Source organism: Anolis sagrei, chromosome 1 (assembly GCF_037176765.1).
Source record: "Anolis sagrei isolate rAnoSag1 chromosome 1, rAnoSag1.mat, whole genome shotgun sequence".
Taxonomy (NCBI): Eukaryota; Metazoa; Chordata; class Lepidosauria; order Squamata; family Dactyloidae; genus Anolis; species Anolis sagrei.
In genome coordinates this window covers 273461598-273482874 of record NC_090021.1, presented here as the reverse complement: position 1 = coordinate 273482874, position 21277 = coordinate 273461598, and the positions used below count along the sequence as shown (strand labels likewise).

The 21277-nt window shown below is 37.2% G+C and overlaps 1 protein-coding gene across 5 annotated transcripts in view; it reads left to right on the top strand.

The window, feature by feature from the left end:
• Positions 1 to 21277, top strand: part of LRRC4C (leucine rich repeat containing 4C) — a 1028842-nt gene that overhangs the window by 487725 nt on the left and 519840 nt on the right. The window contains exon 3 of one of the 5 annotated variants that reach the window (XM_060764590.2): positions 3582 to 3643. The exons of the other annotated variants lie outside the window; for them this stretch is intronic. The gene's annotated coding sequence lies outside the window, so the exon portion shown is untranslated. The remainder of the gene's footprint in view (positions 1 to 3581; positions 3644 to 21277) is intronic. 5 annotated transcript variants of the gene reach the window in all.

Sequence of the window (21277 nt, the reverse complement as noted above, 5' to 3'; positions counted from 1 at the left end):
TCACTGTACAATATAGAAACTGATTAAGATGATTAAGAAGATCCTAGAAACACCTATTGAGAAATAAGTCCAGTTAATGTTAGTCCTAGGCCAAAATCCTCTATTGGTTCTACCAAGTTTAGTTCTATCCCTTCCCCTTTTCCCCACATATTTTGAACACAAGATTGCAAAGCTGGAGAGGTACTGTGAGTAAGGGGATGTTTTGCTGGCATCCCTGGATGGAAACCTATTAAAACTAGTTCAGCATGGGTTCACCAAGGCTGGACACATGTGAAGATCAGGAGTAGAAGCTAGCAGTATTTAAAACCTGGCTGGCCTCTTTGATTTTGGATTACTCATCCTCCTGCCCTCAGTGCAGTGTGAGTTTTTTCTGGTTGTTAAAAGAGCTTGGTAGGCCTTCCCCCTTTGAGGAAGAATGGGGGCTTCATCAGTTCCATATGTTTCTGTAGGACTGAGGAATTGGCCTCGGGGTGGTGTATTTGACTAGGCTTCATTGGTAAGTTTTTAAGGGCAAATTCCAGAAGGCAGTATATACCTTAGCACCATTTGTGAAGACTCTTTAGGTTCTGGGGCCTGAGACTGGGAAAGTCATCAAATCATCTAAATTTCCTGCTGCCCAGTGGGCAGAAGAGATCAACTAGGCAATTCTGGGAATAACACACACACACAGGATCTTCAGAGGAATCCCAGGAGGTCCAGGAATACACGCCTGTTACTTTATGTGCTTGTTACCAAAACACAACAACCTGGCCAATTTCCTACTATCTCTTGGTCTCGCAGTGGCTATGGAGGAGCACTCAGACATCAGAAAACTAGATGAGGCAGATGGGAGTTTGTTGCAGGTGCTAAATGACTTAGGCTGGATCTACACTGTCCTGTATCCCAGGATCTGATCCCAGATTATTTGCTTATCCCAAATTATTTGGCAGTGTAGACTCATATAATCCAGTTCAAAGCAGATAATCTACAGTTTATGTCCAGCTGTAGAAGGACATAAACAATGCAAAATACTGATGTATGTCACCAACAGGATTCCAATCTTCGTTAAAAGCATAACCCACAAATAATGTAAATATTATGAACATTTCACAAAAGTACCAATATCAGGCCCTTTAAAAAGATTTCTTTTCACTAGTGACATGATGAATTTTTGCTATTGTTGATCATTACTTGATGATAATTTGCACATTTGCAAAACTGCTCTTTTCACAAATTGCATGCAACTTTGATGGCTTCTGCTTTGCTATATGGAAATTAAAATTGGGATGGAATATGTTGTTCACCTTTTTTGTTCACTCAGCAAGTACGGCGTTGCTCTGTATGTGTGTGTGTGCCTGCATGTGCCTGTATACTTAACTTTCATAAGAGAAAAATATAACAACTTGGAACAGAAAGATGTGGTTGTTTTTAAATTTTGTCCAAAATGTTGTAAACTCATTGAAAAATCCCATTGTCTTGGATTTTTTTTCTAGGAGTAGCAAATTTTTAGTGACCAATCTCATCATGTTGACATATTTTGTCACAATGGGAGTATAAAATTTTAAAGAAATGGTTTACATATCCAAAGAGAAAGCAAAGAGAATGCAAAGTAAGTACCTGAGTTCTAAATGTATATCCTTTTCAGTGTCTCACTCTCTGCAGAGCTAGAAATTGGCAAGTGAATTAAAAATCATTGTAGAGCAGGGGCAATTACTTCAATGGGCCTTCCACAGTAGCTACTCTTCTGTCTTTGTCCTATAACATCTTGCTGCATGGGATGAATGCTTCATCCTGCCTAATGGTATAGCTGGCTCAGATCATCCCCCGAATTCAGTGTTCTTTGATCATTGTCATAGCTGAAAATGATTCACTACTGGTAATGTTAGGTCTATACACTGTGGAAGCACAATATTTCAATTCTCTTTAAAAAAATTCTGTGATAGGAAATGGAGATGAGTCACATGTGCATTTCTTCTGGAAGCTGAGACCAACGGCATTTTAGGTTTTGGCAGGCCTTCTAATCTAATCATCGGATTGTGTGCTACTTTAGTCTGTAGCTCTTTCACTCAATCACTTACATTTTTTTCAAAGCAGATTATGTTAACAGTTCATGGATATGTTTTTGCTCTTTTGCCAAAAACATAAAACCAACCAACCAACCAGAAAAAATATAATAAACAATTGAGAGCGAAGAGTTTCATTTCAGACTGGTTGCATCAGCCATTATCAAGCACTGTGGCTTTCCAAATTTCTCTGCTTGGAATTTGCTGTCAGGAGATGATTCCTCAACTCTTTATTTTAGATAGCTGCACTAGTAATTTGTCCTCTCATTACTGATAATTTTGTTGGCCATTTTAATCTACTTTTCATGGAAAGCATATGTTTGCAAGGTGCTTGACTGATTTCAAAAGATGGTTGCATAAAAACACTGAAAAACAACTAACAATATTAATGGCATGATGTGATTTGTAATAGAAAGGGTCTTTCAAAAAGTAATGTGAGTCTTTAGTTTAAAAAAAAAGAATAAGAAAGAAACCAGTTATTTTAGTTAAGCATAACACTTTATGGAGACTTCATTTTTTTGCTAGTATTCTTGCTGTTTATGACCCACATTGATTTCATTTTCTGTTTTCCTCCTTTCTCCTCATGATCCTTTTGTGCTGAAAGGATCATTAAGAATGAAAAGCAATTTTGATCACAACCAGTAGGTTTTCTGTAATAAAGAGACAACTTGTTTTGCCAAAGCTTTAAAGCTACTGGAATGTTGTAAGCTTGACCCAGACTCAAATATATTTGTTGCCCTTTCTACATGACATACATACATATCCCACATTTGAAAAGAAGAATATGAAAAAATCGAATGACTCATAGTTACAAACAGGGGTGAGACAACAGGAAGTGAGAGAGAAAGCATTTTTTTTTCAAAATTCATTTCTCACAGGCACAGAAAATGAGGTGAAATCATCTGAACAGGGGCACAGGCAGCAAAACAAACAACATATGGGATGTTAATCCTAAGCTACCCAAAGCTAAATATCCAAATATATATATTTGGCTGGAGTTGCACTTAAAAATATACCTGTTCCAACTTACAAATCCAACTTACAAATTCACCTCAAGAATATAGTGAAAGAACCTATTTTGTTTGCAACTTGGGGACTACCTGTAGTTGGAAAAGATAATGTGAGAAAACAAAGCAGAAATTCAGCAAACTACATGCAGCATAGTTTGCCATTATCACTATTTTGTTATTAGGAAGGTCAATTGCACAAAACACAGCAGAGAACAATAAAAATGCAGATCAGAATTGTATAAGAAAATAAATTTGTATTTGGTTCTGTTTCTCCTTTATCAGTGCTTGAAATGAAATATCGTTCTGTTAGACTGCTAAATATAATGTGTAGTTCAGCTCTGGAACACATTTTCAGTGCTAAGAGTCATTTCTCAAATTTGTAAGAAAATAATAGATTTTGTCTTTGAGGATGCCTTGAGGATTTTCTCCCTATGTAGGAAGAAATAAACAAGCAAGCAAGAATACACATTGGGGTTTAAAAGGAAAGTCTTCTGAGTAAAATTCATACCATTATTCTAATGTCTTACAGTGCAATTCTCTACATGTCTGCTGATAATCAAGTTGTTTTGAGTTCAGCTGGCTTACCCCTTGGTAAGTAAGTAGATGAAGCTTTCTATGTTTGATTTTTTTCCCTTCAGAGATGAGCCTCTTAGAAAATAATGGGGTTTTTTTTGGTGGGGTGGGGTGCATTTAAAATATAGTATTAATGGAGACTGACATCGCTTTAACTGCCATAGCTCAGTGCTATGGAATTCTAGCAGTTACAAGGTCTTTAATCTTTTCTCTCAAATATTGCTGGTGTCTCATCAAACTAGAACTCCTATGATTCCATAGCATTGAAGCATGGCAGTTTAAAGTGGTGTCAAATTATTTTGATTCTATAGTGCAGAATAATGCACTTTTGTCTGTTTTGAGATTCTTCAAAGCTAATATAAATCAATCTTTCCTTTTTTAACTCCAGAAAGATGATAAATGATAGAGATAGATACACACACTTACTTCCAAATATCTTTGGTATTCTTTGTAGAAAAATATCTCTGACTTGATCTGGCACTCATTCTGCAATGATTCAGGTAGACTCTGAGGTTTCTATATTATGGAACCTTATGACAAGTCAGAATTCCCATAATAGCTACAAAGGGCTCTATTTGAGTGAATATTTATAACTGTTTTAACTGTGTTGATTGTAATTATTATTTTAATATATTGTGTTGGCATTTAATGGCTGCCTGTTGTAAGCCATCCTGAGTCCCCCTTCGGGGGTGAGAAGGACAGGATATAAATGCTCAAAAGAATTTTTTTAAAAAAAAATACAATAATAGTGTAGCCATCTTAAATTATCTTGTCAATTGAGTATTAGCAACTTTACATTTACCCAATAATAACTCATTAATGCATTTAACTGCCCTCTAATGGACTATTTGAGAAAAGAAAATGGGAGGAGGGGTCTGCTTATCCATGGATCAATATGAATACTGTACCTTAACTCAAAAAAGAGAACTATCCCCTTCTTTTGGTGAAAGTCAAAAGCTTATCCCATCTTGGGAAAACCTAAAATATGTATCCCCTCTGCAGTCTTCACCATGGCACTGCTTCTGGCTTTTTGGAGTACCTGGGCCAAGGACAACTCCCCGCCCTGATGTGGCATTGCCATTTTTCAGTTAGGAAGACATTGGTATGAGATTGGACCAAATATTTCTGTGTCAGATGAGACTGTCGATAAAACCAAAGTGTATATCTAATCCCATTCAATATGGAGAAGGTCTGCTGTGCCAGATGGTAATTCCAAGTAAGCTTACCCAGTGAATAACTCAACAGTTTAACAGTTCTTACAGTTTAACTGCTGACACCCCATAAGACAATATTACAAGAGGGGTTTTTCATGTGCTTTCATTGATTTTTTTTAATAAATATGGTCTTTTTGTGAGAAATCCTTAAACATTGGGGGGGGGGGTTGTGGGGGTTACTAATCACTGGTTTTTGAACGAAAGACATGGAGTGTGCCAAAAACCTGATTTTTTAATGGAGGGGAAGCAGTTTTAAAAAATTGCTTTTACCAAAAATTGGCCAAGGCAATTACAGTAGTTCTCAACCTATGCATCCCCAGGTATTTTGGCTGACAACTCCTAAAAATCCCAGTCAGTTTACCAGATGTTAGGATTTCTGAGAGTTGAAGGCCAAAACATCTGGGAACCTACAGGTTGAGAACCACTGGTTCAGAAGCTAAATATGTTCATCCCTAGTTAGTACTTGTGTAGGAGACTACAAATGAATATTGGCTGCTACTGGCTATATTTCAGAAGAAGAAACTAGCAAACCCACCTCTGAATATACATTTCCCAAGAAAACCTTGTGAAATTCATGATGTCACCATACATTGATGGACTTGAAGGCACACACACATCAGGACTGAGACCTTTCATGGACGTTGAGAACTTTTTGGTGAAATTAGAAAAAAAATTGAAAACGATTCTTTATAGAAACTAAACTAGGCATGGGCAATCCATGGTTCTAAATGGTTCTAAAATACTTACAAAATGAAAGTTCTGGTGGTGAAAACTAGTGGGGTGCTGGTGCTTTGAGTCTACAGTGTTAGTAAAGTTCTGGTGATGAAAATTTCAGAACTCTAACAAAACTTTCAAATTTTCATTATAAATGGCAGTTCCTAATTGGTTCTGTCATAAAAATAGCCAAAAATGAAATAACAATGTAATTTTGAAAGTTTTCTTAGAGTTCTGAGATTTTCACTACCAGAACTTTAGCAACACTGTAGAAGCAAAGCAGAACTTTTCACCAGCAGAACGTTAGTTTTCTAAGTTCTTTAGAATCATTTATAACCATGAATTGCCCATGCCTAATAGAAACATTTTGCATAAAAAAAATTCTGGGAGCAAAATATGAAACAACTGGCCTTCATCTTTGCTCCCCAGGTGATTAATATTACAGACATTTTGGCTTGAAATAATATGTTTTACTTTAGATGGTCTGACCTCAACTTTTTTAAAAAAGTGAATATGTTCACAATTTAGAAGGTGCTGTATACATTTCAGTGAAAATGGTAATCTTTTCTCTTTTGACAACAGAAAGGAATTATTGCCTAATGAAAAGGGCTCAATTTTATCCAAATCAATAATTTCATACTTCATATTCAGACTGTTTTGTCTGCTCCCCGCCCCCCTACACACACACATGCAAACACACAAATGCAAGAACAAATAAGTAAAATAGCAGTAGTCAACTAATTTTCCCCTAATGTGCTCTTTGAGTTTTGAGGTGTTTGCTTGGAAGAAATAAAGGTTTCATCAAATACATTTTTCTTTCTTTACTTACCCCACAGACCATTGTTTTATTACTTTAATACTTTTAGGAGAATCAAATGATAGCATTTCACATATTTTCATTCATATTGGAAATAACACATTGACAGATTAGAATACTGTTGCATTGCTCATTACAATTTTAGAAAATCCTTTCTAATTGTGCGAGTTCTTAGTATTCCCAGCTACCATATAACTCATTTTAAATATTGCTTCCTATCTTCTCTTTTCTTCCTATCCTCTCTTTGCCAAAAAGAAAGAAAATGATATTGTTTTTCCTTGCATGTTCCTCCACCTCAAGAATATTTTATAGTGTTTCTTCCAAAATATGAGAGCAGTGAGATATTCATTGTTGTCAGTAGAGATTGACAAATCTGTCAGTTCCCTTTACAGTTAAATCAACATTGGTCACAAGACACATTCTTTCGCAATAGCTTCAAGCAGCAGACTAACAAAGTGCAACGTGGAGCCCCACTGCTAGGCTAGTGCATTTCTGGTGAATCGCTATCTGTTTCTGCTTGCTGGATACCAGAAGCCTCCCATATCTGTTTTTGCACCTCCCAAAAAAAAGGCACACTGCTGAATGGGCATTTTCATTCCGCATCAAAAAAAAAAGTGTATATTTTTAGCCAGTTGGCGACAATGGAGAACTTACAAAGCTCCCCATTCCCCTAGGAGCCTTTCTTTTCTTCCCTTCAAGGAAGCCTGGGCTTCAGCAACGGGGTTAAGGAAGCACCATATCCAGACCATTATTGGGGGGGGGGGCTTCCCACAGGCTCCCCTTCCATATCCTTCATTAAGATCTAGATTTTAAAAGGACCAAAGTTAAGATACCATTCTTGTGGGTCCTTTTCCTTCTGTTTGTGGAGGGGGAGATTGGGTTAATGCTTCTTAAAGCTGTTTCTACTCTAGAGGAGTGGCAGACACACACACTTCCTCTCTTAGCACCAGCAGCACACCACACAGCTTTCCAAGACATTTTAAGGAGGGCCAGGGAAAGAAGGCCAATGGCCTGGAGCTCAGTGGAACTATCCTCCCTGGACTACCTTAAAAATCCCCATCTTTTCTCTACTGCCTGCAATCTCCTTTCTGCTTGGGCTTTTGCTTCCTTCAAGTTCTTTCTATTTTTCTACTCTAGAGGAGAGGTAGCTTCTCTTTTTGTTTGCTGGGATTACTATTAAAATAATGATAATTATTATCTTTTACAAGTATTTTCTGAAGGAGAGGAGGGGAAGGAGAAAAAGAAGCTAAAAGGGTGACTCTCCAAGCCCCAAATGCATGCGTAGATAACAGATAAACTAAATAATTAATATGACACAGGTAAACAAGGAAAACAGTAACAAATCAGGCTTCTTGTGGCTGTGCCCTGCTTGGCCTCAACACACGCGTATGCACACATACAACATACACGCTTATGCAGATAGAGTCTCTCAGTCCCCCAACTTCCAGTCAGTCCCACTAAATAAAAAGAATGTGGAAAATAAAGGAAAATAAAAAAGATTAAACTGTGATGCCAAATAGGGGAGGAGGAGTCATAATTGACTGCCATGTAGTCCCTTTTCAGATGCTAATCTGTAATGGCTGGGCCCTTGGTGTTAGAGATACCAGATCAAACCAAAGAAGCCGGATTTGGCAAAGCGAATGGCTAAAAATGGATCCGGGCTTAAGTCTACCCACTGCCCTTCTATGTGCAGAACCTGACCAGACTGATAATCAATCTTCTTTCAACATTGGTGATAGGAACATCACAAATCTTTCATGCAACAAAGCAGATTAAAGGACACTTGGAAGGTTATGTGGGACATAAAACCCTTTCCCATATCACCTCCTCACCCAGCATCTTTCTTCTGACTAACTCATATGATTGGGAGCAATTATTCTGAACTGAAGTGAATTTTTCAAAAAATATAATACAGGTTTCAATACAAAGATCAATATATCCGTATTCACTGGGGACCTTAGTAGTGGAAGGGTACCTTCTTTAACCTATGGAGTGACATTTCTATGATTTTTTTTCAAGAAGTCTGGATTAGGGGGGAAAAAACTCTACACACTTTTGATCATCAGTCACATATTCTCCTCCCTGCCTGCTTTAAGACTAACTCCACAAACTCAAACCTTGTTCATCCCATTGTTTGATTGACTCAGAATAGCTTTTATTACTTGAAAGGGCTAAATAATGTTCGAAGGTGGAAATCCAAGGGTGTAACCATGGCCTTTTAGTGAAATAAAACAAGTTAGTGTTAAGTGAAGAAAAACATTGCTGTAAGATGCCCTTTACAATTCACTAGGTGGCATGCTTTTCTCTGATTTCTTGTTATTTAACAATATATCTAGGCTTTTTTATATATTCTTCTGTATCCTGTGGAATGAAATCTTCCTGTCACTCTAGAGGCTTCATAAAGCACTTCTCTTAACCTCTTATGTTCTTTTAAAAATTCAACAGTACTTATATCTGAAAGCCAAAGCATGGTCTTTGTCCCCATGACAAATCCATTTTCAAAAATTGTTCTTATCTGCTTAATGTTACCTTTTGAAAAGAAAGTCACCTTTTGAAAATAAATTAACCTATAGGTCTTATTTTCAAAGCTCCTCACAAAAACCGTGCAGCACTCTGGTGCAAATTAACCAAGGCACCAATGATGAATGGGTAGAATAGTGTTCAATGCTAAGAAGGCCATATGACCGCAGTACATTTTCATCTCTTTGTACATGAAAGCAGAGATATCACAGACGTTCATGATTACTTTTCTCAGGATATGAACTTTGCTGACTTGGAATATCTGCTTCGAAGACAACTGAATAATTTTAAAATTCTCAACTGGATTAGATTTTATATTGTTTATACCCAGACAGTATCTCCTAAAGCTATGGTGCACAACATATATGGCTGCAGACTGTGTGTGCCCCCCCCCCCAAATTGTGAGGCCCCCACAAAGACACTTTTCTGTTTACCTCGCCTCCAAGGAGATAGGTGGGCAGCACCCAGCACCAGGCACTGGGGCAACTATGTAAGGTCTCAAAACTCGTTTCTGGGTCTCTGCTCTTCCAGTATCACCAGTGGAAGAGGGACCAGGGTGAGGGGTACTTCCCTCTCTGCCTCCCTTGCTTTCCCAGAACTCAGCCAAAGAAAGAAAATGTTGAGGGAAGCATGGCTATGAAGGGATGGCTATATTGAAAGCTACTTAAATTGAACATTCCACAAGTATAGTACAACCTTGCAAGTCCAGTATTTACGGATTCATTTATATAAATACCTAACAAATATTTCATCTTTAGGCATATTATCGGTCCTCCAGCACAACTCTGGAATTTTTTTTTCACCAGGGGTTATTTATTTCAATAGGGCTTGCTGCAACATCCACATGCAACATCTAGAAACATATCCCCTGTGGGTACGGAGGTCATACTGTGATATATACAGTCTTGGTAGGCTCCATTGTGTCTTGCACCTCTGCATTTTGCTTCTGTACCATGCTAGCAGTGCTAACATATTCCTTGGGGACAGAGGTAATCCATGGTAACCAAAAAGTTCCAGACGCTTAAAAATATGACTTCTTTTAAAAAAAAACATTTTAACTGCTCTGAAAAGGAAAATGCTCTGCACAAATTCCTACTGGGAAATTGCAGTCATAATGACTGAGGACACAGAAGCAATTTCACACAGTCCTGTTCATGTTCTTGTGGCTTGCTAAAGGCTTCCTCCACCACATTTGAGTTTGTTGAGACAGCAGTGAGTTGTGGGAAATTGTTTCTACCTGAGTGTCTAACATGCTTCAGGATAAAATAAAAAGAAAAAATAAGATATTTTAATTTATTTTTCCTTTTATGTTTTACCTATTATTCACACAAACGTTTTAATGTACATAGTTTTCTGGGTGTAGTGGTCATTTTTCTAAAGAAGTCATCTTTCATAGAAGTGGCTTATTAGATTTTTGATTATATTTCTGCCTGTCTAACAGGCTACTTCTCTATGCTGTCTGTCACAGCAGATCAAATTGAATTGAATCGAGTAGAATGGAGAAGGATTTTGAAGATGAGGACAACACTTGATTTCATTTAAGAAGCTTCAAGTTTTTCAGGTTATAGCAAAGTAGTACAGGTAATCATGCTCTGAACTATGTGCTGAAATAGTATGTTAGTGTTCTGTAGTCAAGGAATAATGGACAAGTTATATTTCAACTGGTATTATGCATTGTTAAAATGCTGCTGCTTAGTGTTATGTATTTAGATGTCTACTTGGACTTAAGTTTGCTAGGAAATTCTCTGGTACATGTATCTGAATTTAAAGTAAAAAGAGCTCTGCAGTGGGAAGTTTAATTAATCTGCTTGTTACCAAATCATCAAAATTGGTGTCCTTTCAAAAACATTGAAGGAAATATAAGAAAGTGTAGGCCAGAATCCTCTTGGTGGTGAATGATGATGGCATAAATCAGTCCTTGATTAATTTCCTTGAGGGAAATTAATACAGCATGATATGGAAAGAAAAAGGAACTCATAAGAGTCATTGCATATTATTTATCTTTTCCTATAGTTGTAGACAGGGCCGTGGTGGTGCAGCAGGTTAAATTGCTATGCATCAGAACTTGCTGACTGGAAGGTCAGCAGTTGAAATCCACAGGACGGGGTGAGCTCCCATTTTTAGCCCCAGCTTCTGCCAACCTATCAGTTCTAAAACATGCAAATGTGAGTAGATCAATAGGTACCACTTTGGTGGGAAGATAATGCAGTCATGTCGGCCATATGATGTAGGAGATGTCTATGGACAACACCAGCTCTCCGGATTAGAAATGAAGATGAGACCCCCCGCCCCAGAGTCAGAGTCGACTAGACTTAATGTCAAGGGGAAACCTTTGCCTTTTATAGTTTTAGACATGTACACTGAAAAGAAAGTATTGATGCAAAAAAAAAAAAGGTTGTGACATGCCCTTTAAGTCAAAAAACAAATAGGGATTTCACAGCTCACATTGCTTGTTGCAAAGGTCAGAATTTTGTTCAGATTGTGTAACAACCAAAATTACTCCAAATATGATTTTCTAGCAATACTTCCTTCCCAGCATAGTAATTTTCATGGTGTTTGGGAGTAAGGGGGTCAGTGCTATCTGCAGGGATCTCCTGAGGATTTCTGGGAGTCTCTGCCAAAGTTTGTCACAGCTTAACAGCTACAGGAATATCACTGGACATAAATCTGCTTATCACAAAACTCAGTAATGGCCATGATGATGGTTTATAAAGTGGGTTATGGAGTGGGAAATGTGGTTATAGACACAGAGCTGCCGAATACTTGTGCAATTCCTGATAAGGAATTCCAGTTGTAATTTCTTGTTGCTGTTCACTGAGTGATAACTAACAGTATCTTTCACTAGTGGAATGGACTCTATTGATCAATCTAATTATTTCCTATCTCCACAACCCTTTCTCTACTATGTGTAGCACCAAGGAAGTGAAGTGGGAAAAGAAGCTGCCACTGCATGAGCAGAAGTACATCTGGGCAATGTTGGATGTAATGAACTGTTTATAGGCCACAGAACCTTCAACACATCTAGCATTGTCTGTTAAATGGTTATTACAAAACCAAAATGGCCTGGAGATATGCCTATTGTAAGCTAAGGGTGCTAGTGGGTTGTTGTAGGTTGCTTGCCATAGATGCAGGCGAAACGTCAGGAGAAAATGCCTCTAGAACATAGCCATATAGCCCGAAAAAAAACCTACAACAACCCAGTGATTCCAGCCATGAAAGCCTTTGACAGTACATTAAGGGTGCTAGTACTAAGCTGAAATCATAATGACTGGTCTGTCACTCAGTACAATTAATGTTTGCATGTCTAGGCATGCTGTATCTTTATTCTACAATTACATTCTAATAATGTTACACTGAATCTAGGCTCCAAAAAGAGGGCACCTTAGATGGTGTACTAGATACAATGAAATATGGTAAGTAAACAAAATAGGAACTTTACATGATCTGAAAGCCATCTTTGTGGGGAAAGCTATGTAACATGAATGTTATGACATTGCAATCTATTATTACCCCTGTTATTGCCCTATTTTTTTCTTGTCATAAAGGACATGTCACAACACTTTCTTTCATGAATATCTTCCATTCTGTGCGTCTAAACGTATAGAGAAAAATAAATAGCTCTCAATGTGTCTTATGAGTTTTCCTTTGTCTTTTTAAAAATAGAATGCTGTATCAATGCTGTCCTACAGGGAAATAATCAAATAGTGTTAATATTACTGTGGTTCAGGAAAGAAACATGACAGCCGTGCATTCTGCAAATTGATTTTAATGAGCTTCTTAGCACTACACAAGTGACTCTTTGAAACATAAGCTATTCAATTTAGATCATTCTGATTATAATTAAATCATTTCCAATTTATCACAGGGGCAAGCTGAAACTTAATTAATTAGACACTTGCATTGAAAGGTGATATTATTTCAGACATGTCATTTGTCTCTGTGTCTGAGGACCTTCAGCCAAGACCCTGGTTCTTGTTCAGGTGCATAAGCTCAGTTGTTGCCATCACTAGGGCTGGTGTCACCCAACACAGTAATTCATAGCCCTTCTCCTAGATCAACCAGATCAGAATACATATTATAGCTAGAATACCAGAAAATTTGACAAAATCACCATTTTTTAAAAAATAATAGCAATGAAAAAACAACAGTTTGTGATTTGAAATGTTCCTGTAATTGGGTCATAATGACAGCTGTACTGGAATGCATAGATATTAAAGGTTCAAAAAGTAAATTAGCATAGCATTTTATCTATGTAAGTATATTGATACAGTACATGTAAATTGGGCTTATGAAAAATGTTGCTGTTGTCAGTCCTAACTACTATATGGATTTTTATACAAAAATTAGTACAATTCTGCTGATACCTTACACTTTTAAAATAAGGAGACAGCCTGATAGATAGATAGATAGATAGATAGATAGATAGATAGATAGACAGAGTACCTGTAAGCTGAGTGTGTGAAAACTATTTTGTCATTGTATCTTACAACAGGGATTTTTTATGTTTAAAATTAAAAAGAATTCTGCTAAAGCCATGCACAACATTTTTGTAGACCATAATTTTGGTGTCACATCCTCTAATGGTGTGGTTCTCACCCCCCCCCCCCCACACACACACACACAATGGGTCAACCTCAACAGAGTAAAAGACTTAGCGCTGGAAGGACACAATCTTTGAAGTGGCTGGCACACATATATGTGGTATGCAAAAAGAAAGATCTAGAAAAATTTTGGCAACCATTTTGTTAGATCCTCTCTGATTAAAATCTGGGAGAAATATAAATTCAAATTTTGTAAGAAAACATCACTGTGGATATCCTCCTTAGAATCAGCCCAATGAAGAGAGTTAGGATAGGAGAAGTGGCCCAGATATAAAGAAATTATAAGGAAAAATATGGACAACTATACAATTAAGACACTGGAAGAAATCAGAATAACATATGGGGATCTATTGTGGTTCCAGTACAGACAGCTCAAGGAGGCCTTCAATAAAGACAAAAAAATTGGGATTTGAATCAGGAGACAAAATATGGGATAAGATAATGGTTTCTGAAAGAAAGGTGATTACTATATAGAGTCTTACTAAACTGGGCAACAGAGAAAGTCCAAACAAAAGCCTGTATGTTAAAATGGACAGCAAACATTGGGCACCCAATCAGAATCTCCGATTGGGAAAAGATATGGAACACCAAACTAAAATGGATAAATTCTTATGACGTGTGGGAGCATTGGACCAAGATGATGTACCAATGGTACATCACACCCAGTAAATTGGCGAAATGTTATAAAAATGTATCCGACTCCTGCTGGAAATGTCAAAGTAAGAAAGGAACTTTTTTCCATCTATGGTGGACGTGTGAGAAGTCAAAAAAAAATTGGAAGAAGATTCATGAAATTTCAAAAAGATATTAGACTTAAGAATTGAAATTAAACTGGAATATTATCTCCTAGGGATACTGGACTTCGAAATAGAAAATAACAAAGACAAGCTACTCTTCCACATGGCTACGGCGGCAAGAATGGTCATTGCTAGAAAATGGAAGGCTAAAGAGATGCCAACTATAGAAGAATGGACACTCAAGTTACTGGATATAATGAACATAGACAATTTAACTCAATACTTGAAAACCAAACAGAATATCGGATCAGCCAACACGGATTGGTCTCCAATCAAAAACTACTTTAACATCAATTAGATTTTGGTCAGAGAGAGGAAAGCCTTGATGAATTTACCACTACTAACAGAGCTATATGGGAAAAATCATTAACTAAACTACTAATCTTTCCCACACTCAAAACCCAATACCTCCATACACTTTTTTCTTCTTTTTCTCTCTCTTCTTTTCTTCTCTTCTCTTTTCTCCCCACCCCAAATCCCCACATATTTTTACAAATATAACATGCTGGTGATTAACCACCCCCCAAATGTACCCTTTAAAACCCTAAATAAAAATTATATATATATATTTTTAAAAAAGACTAAGCTCCATGCCAGAACACCACACTTTAAGGCCATCAATCAGACATTCACCTGATTTCTGAAGCCTGAAAGGAATAAATTAAGATGAAGGCTTTATTAGAACAATGAATCACTTGACACTTTCTATGGTGTAATTTTGCTGTATCAGACCATGGATCTCTTGTCAAGGTTCTTATTTTTAAAATAGATATAATTCATCAGTGTTAAAAAAAAACAATCCTCTAGTCATGTTTTTTAAAAGGATGCAACTAAACATTAGAAGAGTAATTAAGAATACCTCATTTTTGATATAGGTATGCAGTTGGTGGCTGTTCTACAAATTCATCACCCATCATAATCATCATCATAGGCTATCACTCGTGGCCGAGTATGATTGCTTTCCAAGTGTAGGGTCTTGGCTGTGGGTCTGTAGGTGACTGTAGATATACCTATTCTTGATCTGCATGTTCTTTTGCAATGGGGACAGTGATGTTTGGCAACTGTGTTTGGTGGTCCCTATGTAGACTTGTCCACAGCTGCATGATATACGGTAGACTCCTGCAGAGGTGAGAGGATCCCTCTTGTCCTTTGCTGTATGTAGCATTTGTTGGATTTTTTAGTAGGTCTGTAGATAGTTTGTAGGTTGCATTTCTTCATCAGTTTCCCTAGGTGGTCAGTGGTTCTCTTAATGTATGGTAAGGAACTTTTCCTCTGGGTGGGTCTTTGGAGTTTTTACCATCACCCAAGTAAAAAAAAAGAAGCACAATTAAAGCCCTGGTAGACCATGCAAAAAGAATCTGGAAACCCCACCTCCTCCAAGGCGAACTGAACCACCTAAACTGGGCTCTACAGGCCAATGGATGCTCCACCACAACATCAGAAGAGTTGCAAGACAAAGAACAAAGCAGTTGTAATTTTTAGGGCCAGGGGAAAGGTTAATATCCTACTCAGGACTGTATGACTCTTATTACAGTGGCTTACTTATTGAATATATAGTAACAAAATATTGCCTCATGAGTGATTGAACAGTTTCACTTCTTAGGATTTATGCTATAACTAAGCAAGTCAGAACTGGGCACAGCCTAAATGTATCTGCTGTTTTGTTCTACAGCAGTGTGAAAACATATGCAATTATGATGGTGTAATTTTACATTATGCTGGATTGGAGTTGTCAGGATTGTGGGGGGAAAAGACAAAGAGGCAAAACTAAATGTATGGAAAAATCCAAAAGTGACTCAAGCAAGCTTATAAGGAAGGATCTTTTGACTCATCAGGAACAATAAAGATGCAATCATTCCAGCATTTCTGCTTCAAGTTATTTTCCTAATAAATTTAAGATGATTTTTTTTAATTTCCACTAATGAGGAAGCCTTTGAAGATCCATGAAAATTCAACACAAGTGCTAGCACAGGTGCTTTAAGAACATCTTCTGATCTCTGTTGAAAATGAAATTCTTATAATAATAATAATCAGCATTCTGAAAGTTTGTGTGTTTTTACAGCATTCAATGCCATTTTCCATCACTATAGCCACAATCTTTATAGGACTCCCAAACCTGGATCATGTCAGAATAATTATTTTTATAGGTCCTGTTGGATAATTTTAGATTCTATACTTCTGTACAGAATTCAGATTCTATGTGTGTGTGTATGGTGGGGACAGGAGGTATTGTTTATTTCTTTACTAACTTCAAAAGTGTTTTTGCAAATCTTTCTTGGTTGATCTGCTCCTACCTTCTGTGTGTGCATGAAGCATGTACATCTGGAAAGCTTCCATGCTCTGAAACTGATGTTTGCAACAGCTGCTCTTGTTCACTTGCTTGCACAGCTTCTAAATGCCTTAGGCATGCTTTAGGTCTCTAAATCTTAAATATCCTTTTACCATGGAAATGGGCTCTTCTATTTCTTTTTCCATTTGCTCGCATGATGTAGATACTAGATCTGATAATGTTCACTTCTTTGAAATGAGTGTAAAGTACTGAGCCATGTCTCACATAGAGCTAGCATGCTGCAGTGGTTTGAGCATTGATTTTTGGCTCTGGAGACTAGGGTTCAAATCCCCATTCAGACTTGGAAATGCCCTGGATGACCTTGGGTAATTCATACTCTTTCACCCTCAGAGGAAGACAAAGTAAAAACTCCTTTGAACAAATCTGGCCAAGAAAATCCCATGATAGGTTCTCCTTAGAGTAACCATTAGGCCTGGGTAACAACGGAAAAATTTGTTTCTAAAATCGATTTGTATTTGGGGTTTTTTTTTTGTTTCGATATTTAAAATAATTACAAAATTTTCCCTTAAAAAAGTTCGGTATTTACGAAATTTCGTTAATATTAACGAATCAATTCGTTAAAATGGCGGTTGCGCGACGTGAAAATAATAGTTTTAACCTCGGAGAAGGAAAGAGGGGGGAAAGAGAGAGAGAGGAGGGGTGAAACAAACCACTTTCTGCCTTCGTGAATGTATGGGACAGTCAAAGCAGTACTGAAAGATGGCCATCCATTCTTAATAATAATAATAATAATAATAATAATAATAATAATAATAATAAATATAATAAATATAATTAATATAATAGTTTTAACCTGGAGAAGGAAAGGGGGGGAAGGAGAGAGAGAGGAGGGTGGGTGAGTGACATCTCTATTCTGGTTTGACAGTGCTTCTTCTCAATAATAATAATAATAATAATAATAACAAACCACTTTCTGCCTTCGTGAATGTATGGGACAGTCAAAGCAGTACTGAAAGATGGCCATCCATTCTTAATAATAATAATAATAATAATAATAATAATAATAAATATAATTAATATAATAGTTTTAACCTGGAGAAGGAAAGGGGGGGAAGGAGAGAGAGAGGAGGGTGGGTGAGTGACATCTCTATTCTGGTTTGACAGTGCTTCTTCTCAATAATAATAATAATAATAATAATAATAATAACAAATCACTTTCTGCCTTCGTGAATGTATGGGACAGTCAAAGCAGTACTGAAAGATGGCCATCCATTCTTAATAATATTAATAATAATAATAATAATAATAATAATAATAAATATAATTAATATAATAGTTTTAACCTGGAGAAGGAAAGGGGGGGAAGGAGAGAGAGAGGAGGGTGGGTGAGTGACATCTCTATTCTGGTTTGACAGTGCTTCTTCTCAATAATAATAATAATAATAATAATAATAATAACAAACCACTTTCTGCCTTCGTGAATGTATTTGACAGTCAAAGCAGTACTAAAAGATGGCCATCCATTCTTAATAATAATAATAATAATAATAAATATAATTAATATAATAGTTTTAACCTGGAGAAGGAAAGGGGGGGAAGGAGAGAGAGAGGAGGGTGGGTGAGTGACATCTCTATTCTGGTTTGACAGTGCTTCTTCTCAATAATAATAATAATAATAATAATAATAACAAACCACTTTCTGCCTTCGTGAATGTATGGGACAGTCAAAGCAGTACTGAAAGATGGCCATCCATTCTTAATAATAATAATAATAATAATAATAATAATAATAAATATAATTAATATAATAGTTTTAACCTGGAGAAGGAAAGGGGGGGAAGGAGAGAGAGAGGAGGGTGGGTGAGTGACATCTCTATTCTGGTTTGACAGTACTTCTTCTCAATAATAATAATAATAATAATAATAATAATAACAAACCACTTTCTGCCTTCGTTAATGTATGGGACAGTCAAAGCAGTACTGAAAGATGGCCATCCATTCTTAATAATATTAATAATAATAATAATAATAATAATAATAATAATAATAAATATAATTAATATAATAGTTTTAACCTGGAGAAGGAAAGGGGGGGAAGGAGAGAGAGAGGAGGGTGGGTGAGTGACATCTCTATTCTGGTTTGACAATGCTTCTTCTCAATAATAATAATAATAATAATAATAATAACAAACCACTTTCTGCCTTCGTGAATGTATGGGACAGTCAAAGCAGTACTGAAAGATGGCCATCCATTCTTAATAATAATAATAATAATAATAATAAATATAATTAATATAATAGTTTTAACCTGGAGAAGGAAAGGGGGGGGGAAGGAGAGAGAGAGGAGGGTGGGTGAGTGACATCTCTATTCTGGTTTGACAGTGCTTCTTCTCAATAATAATAATAATAATAATAATAATAACAAACCACTTTCTGCCTTCGTGAATGTATGGGACAGTCAAAGCAGTACTGAAAGATGGCCATCCCTTCTTAATAATAATAATAATAATAATAATAATATATAATTAATATAATCGTTTTAACCTGGAGAAGGAAAGAGGTTAGGCAGGCAACAGGCAGGTCTCTGAGTGCTGCACTGCTGTGTCTCTTTGCCCAATGCACGCAGGCCAGAGTGAGGAACGAGGTGAGGTGACGACAGGAGGAGAGGAGAATTTGATCCACTTAAGCAGAGGCCAGGGACCCGGAAGTGGGGTAAATGCAGCTTGCAACCAGGGAGAGGGAAACAACTATAAAACTTGCACCAGACATACGGAAATAATAACGAAACGCCCTCTCGCTCGCCGCTCCCCCTCTCGCTCGCCCTCTCGCTCGCCGCTCGCCCTCTCGCTCGCCCTCTCGCTCGCTTGCTCAGCCGGCACCGAGAGAGGAGAGCTCCCAGCAAGCATCGCCAGGCGGCCATCTTACGTATTTCCGAAATGGACGGAAATACAAAAATTTTTGGCACCTGCCGTTTCGATATTTAAAAACACTTCCAGGTTTAAAAATAAGTTTTGTAATCGTTTCGTAATTCAAAAATTAACGAAATTTTTAACGAATTATGAATTAACGAAACGAATTGCCCAGCCCTAGTAACCATAGTTGGAAATGACTTGAAGATTCGCAACAATAACAATAATATTTGACAAGCAGCCCAAATGGGAAAAAACCCTTTTGTTTATGAGGAACTTCCTGACCTCAAGTTTCTTTTTCTGCCTGAGATTCCATAAAAGAATACCAAGTTCAAAGGCTAGTAGAGGTCCACTTGAAACTTCTATCAGTAGATTTAACAGGAGTCTTCTGGGTGTCTATGGAATCACTGACTAAACCTCACTCTTTTCAATCTGAAATCACTCTTTCAGACCCTGCCCCTAAGAACCTAGGATTTTGATCAAAGAGCCTTTTAAGCTCTTTATTTTTTCCATTAGTCCTTTTTCTGTCAAAGAGGACCATAACTAGCTTATCCTCATTTTCTTTGCACTTTTCCAAGCTGGCATGTAATTTTGCTTACCTCCCTAGAAAGGCCTGATGGGACTAGGTAAAAGTAACTATTGCCATTCCTAAAAGCTATTTTTGGAGAGTAATTTCCTAGCGAGCAGCAGCTCTCCAAATCTGTCCTCCCCCATTTTCTATTATGTATCAATGGGAAAAAAACTTTTGAACTTCTTTCTTTCTCTCATCTCCCTCTTCTCTTAGCAACCCCTAGATTGCCTAAATCCCAAATCTTCTCAGCCCTGCAAATTTTCTCATTGGAGTTAGGTACTTTAAGAGGAAGATCCTATGTTCAAGATTAGATAGCTACAGTATGTATGTTTTGCATATTGCCATTTTAAAGGCTCTGCAATAGTACCGTATTTGCTATTTGCTAATGAAATGTAGGTATGTACAGTATTTTGATTCTTATGCATTCAATAAAATCCCCTTCATATTTCTGTGTGAATGTGAGTGATTGTTTAAGACATCCTACTGCCAAGGTCATAAGTTACCTTACAGAATATGTACTCTAGACATGTATGAATTAATGCCCAGTAGCCTTGCTGTCAGCCTTCAACAATAAAGTTTTCAATAGTATTCAAAGACAGCCATGTTACTCTGAAATATCACTGTGCAAAGGGATCTTACAGAACCTTCACAGATGAATGAGAGAAGGAAGCTGGTAGCATAAATTTCATAGACCATGTCTACATGGTCCAAATAAAATTGAGTCACCTCAAACAGCTGCAGGTAGTCCACAGACAGATTTGCAAAACACTGCATCTCCGAGATATATACAGCTAGATCTGGCTGGATTTGTCCTAATCTACTGTCCACACCTCTAATGGATCCATCGCTGCATTACAGGCTGAATAGCTCCCTGCCACAGAGGTTTGCTGGCAATGTCACTTCTAGTGAGGTCATACCAGGTTGCTCAGCTAAGGCTGGATCCTCACTGCCATATACTGTAGTTTGGAATTGCATTATATGGTCAGTGTAGACCTATATATTGCAGTTCCAGATGACATTATATGGCAGCTTAAGTAACCACGATGTTGCTAGAAAGGCTCAGGCTCTGGGAATACTCCCAAGTTGCATCGGGACACCTCCACCTCTAGGGTTTACCCTACATTAATAGGTAACTGTTGTAGTGACTAACAGACCATCCACAATGCTTTAGCCATATAGAATCCTGAGATTTGGAGTTTGTTGTGATACCAGAGCTCTC